The following is an 8,926-nucleotide window of genomic DNA, read 5'->3' as shown; positions in this document are numbered from 1 at the left end:
TCAAAGAAAATAACACACCGTATCTCTGTTTTCTGTTTGCTACCCCCATGGTTGTAAATACCTCACCTTGATCTACCCACATACACTGTCAAAGCAAATAAAGCTTATGTTATTAAAATGCTGTATTTAAGCTTTAAATCTCTCAGCAAAGGAGGATTAAACAACTCCAGAAACAGAATTACCAGCTTCATATATTACTAACCAAACTGACTTTATTTCAGTCAGAAATCTACAGAACTACTTATTGTGAATTAACATTGATGAGTAGTTTTTGGTGAATTTCACTCAACAATTAGTAAAAGGTATAGTTTTGTAGGTATTAGTTAGAGAATAGTTTTGTGATTTTTTTTTTTTTAAATTGAATTGCGGAAGAAATTGTTTAATGTTCTGTTGAGATTTAAAGGGTTTCTGTTTTCTGAGTTTGGTTGGTTACCATTGTGCTGAAGAGCTGTGTATAGGGCGAGGATGGACCAAAATCATTGATGTTATAATGAATATTTCTTTAATCAGTAACTGTGTAGAAGCTAATGCAGTGATGAGTATCATACTTCATTATGTGTGAGGAAGGTTGCATCTCCAGACTGTTGTGAGTGTGCTCAGTCAGGTTTGCAGAGGCTCTGGATTACAGGTAATAACGTTTAAAATAATGTTCAGTTTCTTGCACAGAACAGTCACTTCACATCACAAGACATCAATGTATTGTCAGTAAAGCTGAGTTCAGACTGCATGATTTTAGCCCAGTTTTTGGCTCGCCAACAGGATTTGAGAACTTGCCAACAAATGCCCGAAATCATAGGCAAATCGGTGCTCGTTCACGCGAGTGAAAATCACACAGTGTGAATGAGCAAAGACGCAATCTGAGAGAATCGCAGACAAGTCGCCTATGCTTGTGAGATATTTAACATGCTAAATATCTGGACCTGTCGGCGATTCAAAATCATGCTGTGTGAAAAGTGTTCTGACTGAAAACTACATCGGCGATGACCGACAGCCAATGAGAGAGCAAGATACAGAGAAGCGGGGAGTTTGGCGAGGAGGTATAAAGCACAATATCAGCAAGCATGGCTTCATTTCAGTAAAATACTTTCTTCTCAGTCTATTTGGACCCATGAAATGAAAGATAAATTTGGCAGGAGCATCCGTGTCTGTTTGACGTTCAATCTGAGCTATCCCAGTCTCACATGAGAACTCTGGTCTTGCATGTGTGATATCGCGTTGTTTCCTTGTCACATATTGCTGGAGTTTGGTTGTGAAACGTAGTTTGCATGCCAGAGTTGCCGGCAGTTCTTCCTATTGTAAAGTCATGCAGTGTGAAACCTTCTGTTGTCGATCCATCATGCAGTGTGAACACAACAATGACTGAATGCTGGCCAAGATAGTCATGCAGTGTGAAAAGAACAGTAACTCGACTACTTTGAAAATCATGCAGTCTGAACTCTGCTTAAGCAATCATATTCATTGTGTTTGTTAGGTTTTTTTTTTTGTTTTCGTTTTACCATTTCACAGACTAGGTCTGGTCTTTCCTTTTATTTCATGTCCTCCCTCATTACAATCTCATATCATACCATGTCATACCAATCTGTTGTCTCTAAGGTATGTTGACAGGGTAAGCTTTATAGTGAAAACTCAACACTCTTGTCTAGGAGGCCATAGCAACAACAAAAGCATACCTTAACTCCATCTAGTGGTTATTTTAGCATTTTGCCACACTCTACACACTAAAAAATAATGGTATATCCAAGGCCTCCACATAAGACTTTTTGACCACAGGTGTGGATGTGAAGTCAGATACCGAAATTATGTCACAAACTTCAATAAAAACGTATATTCATATTCACCAATTGCTTTTTTTGTTATTTGTGTAGATATAGGCCTCAAATAATTAGCCGAAAATGAGGCTAATAATAATTAAAATAAATATATTTATTATAGTATTTGAGTGTCTACTATTATGACATGACATGAAGTGAATGGTAAATTAAAATCAAAATGTGTGAGTAATGTGAGGATTGAAAGGCACTCTATGGTGATATTGACCCATATATATATATATATATATATATATATATATATATATATATATATATTATTACTTCTTTTATTGAACTAAAAAATTCACACATTTTCACATTTATACACATATATATAAAAACCTATGCGAGTATTCGCCGAATAGAGTGCACAGTGCAGTTCAGGTGCACGCACATGAGCGAGGGCGAGCGCCGGCCGCATTCCTCAAAGAAAACTCTAGAAAAACTGGACCGTTGGACTCGACATCAATCAAAACCAGGACGACGACGAATGCAACGAACACCTTTTTAAACAGAGACAGAAGATATCTTTCGAGGTGATTGTCATAGCGCATACTGCGACTGAAATATACAATTAGCGCTAAGTTACTTGTCAGGGGAAACTTTTCATTGTATTTTGCGTGTTTTGTGACATTAATGCTAAGTTTAGTATCAATCTAATGTTAGCTGAGTGAGCAGCCTGACCAACAGTGTTGGCCAATAAATGTTTTTTCACAAACACTGAACTGTATGTTAAGTAACTTAAGTGTAAGTTAACTGGGGTCGTTCTTTTCTTGACTTTCTCCAGACATAACGTTATAATACTACCGTTTAATATCTTTTCAAATCACTAATAGCGAAAAGTGGCGGGCTTTATAGCTAGCTGCATCGTTACCATGGAGACTGTGTAGTCTTATAATGTTAGTGTCTCACCTGATAGTGTAGAGTACATTTAAAGGATTAAGTTTGTTCACCTCAAAATTAAATTGTCCTGATAATTTACTAACCCCGATGTCATCCAAAATATCCATGTCTTTATTTCTTCAGTGGTAAACAAATAATTTTTTGAGGGATACACATCCAGACTTTAATAGCAACCAACTAACTTACCCCAATGTTAAAATAAGGTCCAAATGTCCGTGAGAAATTTTGTGTCTAACCACAGCACGGAGGAGATTATCTCTGAGTTTCCATGTTTCAGACTGGCCAAAATGGTAAGTAGTGTATAATTGCCTCCTTAGTATGACTTATGACTAACGAGTTATGACTATGTCTTTTCTACTTTGCCTTCATCGTAACATAAGGCCCTTTGGGATATGAGAGACCGTCCCAACGTTGATGTGGACCAACAGATTCTCTCTCAGCTATCGGTAATGGCACCTAAAGTCCTTCAAGTTTCAAGTCCGCTGATGGCTGAGATCATACATTCCTGCATCTATCTGTCCTGTGTAATAATAAAGACTAATTTCTAGTTTATTAAAGATAGTAATAATTACTGTCTTAGTAATTAATTGAAAAATAAAGAAAACTTATTAGAAAAAAACATCTACCATGTTATGTTAACCTAATTCTTGTTTTGTTTAAAGGACTACAGTTGGAAGCAGCTTTTCTGCTCTTGCCTGCACTGTTTAAGGAGGACCCGGGGTTGCTGTTTGAAGTTGAGGTGAGCCATGAACAGTTGACTGAGTGTGAAGCAAGTCTAATTAAAGGGTTAGAAAAATCAAAATTGTGTTAGTGATAACTCACCCTCATGTTGTTCCAAACCCGTGAGGCCTCCATTTATCTTCAGAACACAGTTTAAGATATTTTAGATTTAGTCCGAGAGCTCTCAGTCCCTCCATTGAAACTGTGTGTACGGTATACTGTCCATGTCCAGAAAGGTAATAAAAACATCATCAAAGTAGTCCATGTGACATCAGAGGGTCAGTTACAATTTTTTGAAGCATCGAAAATATATTTTGGTCCAAAAATAGCAAAAACTACAACTTTATTCAGCATTGTCTTCTCTTCCGTGTCTGTTGTGAGAGAGTTCAAAACAAAGCGGTTTGTCATTCGATGTAACCGGATCTTTGTGAACCAGTTCACCAAATCGAACTGAATCGTTTTAAATGGTACGCGTCTCCAATACGCATTAATCCGCAAATGACTTAAGCTGTTGACATGAGGGTGAGTTATTAATGACATAATTTTGATTATTGGGTGAACTATCCCTTTAAATTCACTGTAAAACAGCTTCAATGGGCTTATTGTTTTATTCAACTATTTAAGGTTTGCCTTTCAAATAAATTAGAAGATGGTTAATTCTATTATCCCTTCTCCCCCAGGGACATGCTCAGACCTGCCCTCCTGACACACCAACACCTAAAATGGTGCTCAAAGGCAGCAGGGAGGGTCATCCCATGCAATACGACCACATTGTCGTCATGTTGGATGGCCAGTCCATTACCAGTCCATTACTGAGGAGAGTGAGGACATCTCAATGACACTGGGCCTCTTCCTTTGTACATATTTTCTGTTTAGGAACGAATATCCTACAGGACTGAAAAAGACACTGACCTTCCTGGAGTGCGTTGTCTTAAAAATGAAGGATGCAGCCGGACTTCCTGTCACAATTAAAAGAGTGTACAACTCAATCTGTGCATCTCTCTCTCTCTCTCTCTCTCTCTCTCTTTCTCTTTCTGGGGCCTATTCCAATTTCTATTTTTTTCCTTCTATTGTTTATAACTCCTTTAGCCAGTGTTGTTAATGTTAAGAAGCACTGATTATATTTCAAACAGAAATAAATGAATTAAACTATTTTAAAAGTGTAATGTATTTTCTTTATCAGTAAGCTTTTAGTACAGGGTTTTGAATCTTTCAATCCATGATTTGATATTAAAATCGTCATTTAGAAGCATATCGATTCAAACATATGGCATGATAATGGCCTTACTACCTTAAAAAAAGGTTCTATAAAGCACCATTTGACAAATGTGCTGTGAAGCTTAAGTCCCATTAATTCCAAAAGAGGTTCCCCTATAACGAGCAAAAGAACCACTGTTGAGCACCATTTTTGTTGAAGAAATTGTAAACAATCAAGGTGCTTTATGGCACCTCGTATGGTTCTACATAGCACCATTTGACAAAGGTGCTGTACAGCACCTTTAAAGATAAGTGCTATGGCACTTAAAGTGGTTCCCCTATGATTACGAGCCAAAAAAACACCTTTAGTGCTATTTAGCACCTTTTCTTTTTAGAGTGTAGTAATCTTGAAAAAAAAAAAAAAGGATTTTTATTACAGTGTATAGAGAGAATGGAGCTGGATCGGATCCTGTCACAGTTTTAGAAGCACTGGCGGTCTTAGATACAGTGGGGGGAAAAGAAGAGGGCATATATTATATACTGTACTAATCAATCTAGCTCATTTTTAGTTATATAATGGTTACTGTGATTAAAAATGGCTTGTTAAATTGTTCGGAATAGTAATACTTTTCTCTCATGTATAGTTTTATATATATATGTATATATATATAGAGAGAGAGAGAGAGAGAGAGTCAGGTTCTTGGTAAGGGAGGAACTCAGGTGCAGACAGGGATTCTCAAACAAAGGGTTTATTACAAAAAGGGGAAAACAAAACCCACGAGGGGGAAAACAACAGCTAGGGCAGGAACTAAACAACTTAACAGGGCAGGATTGATAAGACAAACAAACTCTTGACACTAACTACAAACACTCACGGTAATACAAGGACTTCAGAGGGTACAGCACAATCTCACACACGATCACATAAGTAGAACACATCTGAGAAACACAATGAACCGACGCAGGACAGAGCACACTAGGAGATCTAAATAGGGGGAACAATTAAGACACGACAGGTGTTACAGATAGGACAATCACGACACGACTAGGATAACAAGGGGGGCGGGGCAAGGGAATGAGACAACACAAGCACATGGCCCAAAGACAAGGCCATGCGCTTGTACACAAAACACGGGTCTGTCATGATCCTGCCTCAAGACTAGGAAAAATCAAGGACACGAGGGCAGAATCATGACAGAGAGAGAGAGAGAGAGAATGTTAAAAGCCATGCAATTCTCTATTTGATATCTTTTTTTGGTTGACTTCAGATCACAATGTCAACTCTGTATCTTGTTACAATTCCTTGATTAATTGCCTTTGTTCATATTTTCAAGTTATTATGTAATTATTAATTCACCTTCATGTCGTTCCAAACCCGTGAGACCCAATTTTTGTTCTTTGTGTGAAAAGAATAAAGTTTAACTGGCTAAGCATTTTAAAATGTATATTGATAATAAATTTATATTGAATAGAGCAGGGGTCGGCAACCCGCAGCTCTTTCATCCCTCCACAGTGGCTCCCTGTAGCATGGGCATAGAGTATTCTGGGGACATGTTCCCCTGACTGATTCAAAACAAAACTCTTAGCCTGGATTTTTTTTTTTTTTCGTGTGTTCATGTAGATGTTTTCAAGGGCCAGTTTGAATAAATTTAGATTTGAATTAAAAGATTTACATTTATTTGTGTCCACAATGATGTGAATATCACGGAGTGCTAAACTCTGCATTTAATTTCTTATCTGATTAAAATTAAGAGATTAGATTTTTGCATCTCTGTCCCCCTTAGTTCTGAAATGATTGCTATGCCCCTGCCCTGTAACCTAACTGAATATAAAACTTATTTTATCTTCTATTTAGGGATCAAATAGGTAATTGCACCATGTGAATTGCTTTTTTTATGTTGAAGGTTGCAGACCCGGCAGTAGAGGTTTGGGCTTTATATGTAATTCAGTTTTATTGGTCAAAATCTGGATCTGGTTTAGGCTGTGGGTTGCATATAGATAATCACTGTTAAACACAGTCTATCAAAATGATCGAAATATATTTTGAGTTTGCATAAATTTTTAAATATATGGATGTCTATTTTTATCTTTTTACATTTTAATTGGATACTTTAAATAGTAATTTACAATGCAGGATAGAGAAAGAATGTGAACCCTTGAAATTAATAAATTTGATTCTTGATTTAGCAGTTAAATCTCTATTAAATGTTTTAAAGAACCATTTCAACAAAACAGAACAACAGAAGTAACTGCAGCTGCTTGCCAATCAATTCAGATTGTAAAGTACCTTACCATTAATTACCATTAATAAGTCGTTAAACCCATGTCAAGAAGCGGCACAAGTGGCAAAACGGGATAAGGAGGGTGGATGATTAGCGAGGGATACCCGGTGTGAACATATTACTGACCATTTGATAATTACATTTATATCTATATTCTACTGATAACTTAAAATATGTTAAAATAAATGTTACTATAATAATTTGAGGAATGTTTCATTTGCATAGAACGTGTTGTCTTTCTTAACGCTGTATTGCACCTTCGCGTGAAGTGGAAAATCAGTTTCGGAGCAATCAATGCCAACTAATTCACCACTCTCACTTTGGACAGCGCTCTTGTTACGTTGGACGTATGAGGCAGCGTGCTAAGAGCTTCCTAAGGGTCACTTCGGGGAACACACTTAGGAACATAAACAACTTTGGTAAGATATATCTTTCGAGGTCTTCTTAGCACGCTAAGAGTGAGCGTTATCGGGAAACCGGGCCCAAAACAATGCAAGGTTTTTATTTAGCACAGTGGCTAAATTAACAAATAACCAGACGCCACCTGATTCAAATATTCCATCAACGTGTAATAGTAATGACTTTATGAATTTCTTCACTGATAAAACAGATAACATTAGAAATACAATAGTGAATGTAGATTCTACAGAGTCTAACACTTCAGTTTCATCCATCGCACCTAAAGATAAACTGCAGTGCTTTACAACTATAGGCAGAGATGTATAGTAACGAAGTAGAACTACTTCACTACTGTACTTAAGTACTAAAAGGCGGTATCTGTACTTTACTAAAGTATTATTTTTTTCTCCTACTTCCACTTTTACTTCAGTACATATTTTCGATGAGTTTAATACTTTTACTCCGATATTTTTATGTGCTGCATCGTTACTCGTTACAATTATAATTTTTTTTACGAATCATTCTATTCCAAACCCACATTACCACTGCCAGAACTGTAGATGGCAGGTTTGACGAAGCTGATATCATTGAGCGAATCAAGCGATTAAGAAGACTGCACGTGCTCCCGTTCTGCCTTTTGATCAGCGAAAAAGATGGACGAACCAAAAACACCACCTTCCACCCCTTCAACTTCAAGTGATCGTGGCTGTGAGAGTGAGGAAGGAGACCACCCCTGGCCCTACTTAGAGTCCATGTTCTTATATGTCGGAGTGAAAGATAATTCATATAGAATGAAGTGCTTACTCTGCCGCCCGAAAGGTTGTGAAATAATGGCCTTCAAAAATTCACCGTCGAATTTGAAGAAACATATCAAGGTAAGTTACAAATTTCATCACAAATCACACCATCTTGAGCTATCAGTAAGCCCTTTTGCTAAGTTATCTAGCGACATGCTGCGGTGTTCATTTAACGTTAACTAGCTGGCTATCATAAAGGCTGTCATGCAGCGTGTTGAATTGAATGGTGTTTTTCACCCATCACTAATATCTACTTTCTCTTATTTTATGACATAGCCTAGCTACTGTTGCCAAAAATAAATCGTAGAGCATGTCTCCTTTGGTGCTGCTTAATCACACATCCGTTTTTATAGTGTAGTAGTGTTTTATAGGTTAATGGTAGTATAGATTGACACTGACATAAGTAATGCAGGAGTTTTCCTCCATTGAAATGTTTTTGGCGGCCGCCAAAGCCTTATTTGTTCGGTGAGTGATGTAGAATAGAATGACTGCTGCGCTTGTCAGGGCACATAAGAACGAGCTGCGAGAGAGAGAGAGCGCCCGGCCGCGCTCACGCATTCACCGTCATAAAACAACACGAGCACTGTCTTGCTCTCAAATTGTTCTCTATTTGTTTACATAGTTAAAGTGCACTGTGAAGTAACATATACAAACAATGAACAGCTGTATTCTTATTAACTAATATTAACAAAGATTAATAAATACAGTAACAAATGTATTGATCATGGTTAGTTCATGTTAGTTATTAGTCTTAACTAATGTAATATTAACAAATCCAACCATATTGTAAAGTGTTATAAACAAATCATTTACTCAG

General features: G+C 37.1%; 1 long non-coding RNA gene across 1 annotated transcript; it reads left to right on the top strand.

Moving 5' to 3' along the window:
• The first annotated feature begins 3,065 nt into the window (after nucleotides 1–3,065).
• Nucleotides 3,066–4,185, top strand: LOC113048439 (uncharacterized). Its single transcript, XR_003276485.1, has 3 exons — nucleotides 3,066–3,160; nucleotides 3,377–3,453; nucleotides 4,115–4,185. It is a non-coding gene; the product is annotated as an uncharacterized LOC113048439 (long non-coding RNA).
• The last annotated feature ends 4,741 nt before the right edge of the window (nucleotides 4,186–8,926 follow it).

The sequence above is a fragment of the Carassius auratus genome, chromosome 29, assembly GCF_003368295.1.
Source record: "Carassius auratus strain Wakin chromosome 29, ASM336829v1, whole genome shotgun sequence".
Classification (NCBI taxonomy): domain Eukaryota; kingdom Metazoa; phylum Chordata; class Actinopteri; order Cypriniformes; family Cyprinidae; genus Carassius; species Carassius auratus.
The sequence above is the reverse complement of the archived record's forward strand: the minus strand, read 5'-3'. Positions and strand labels throughout refer to the sequence as shown.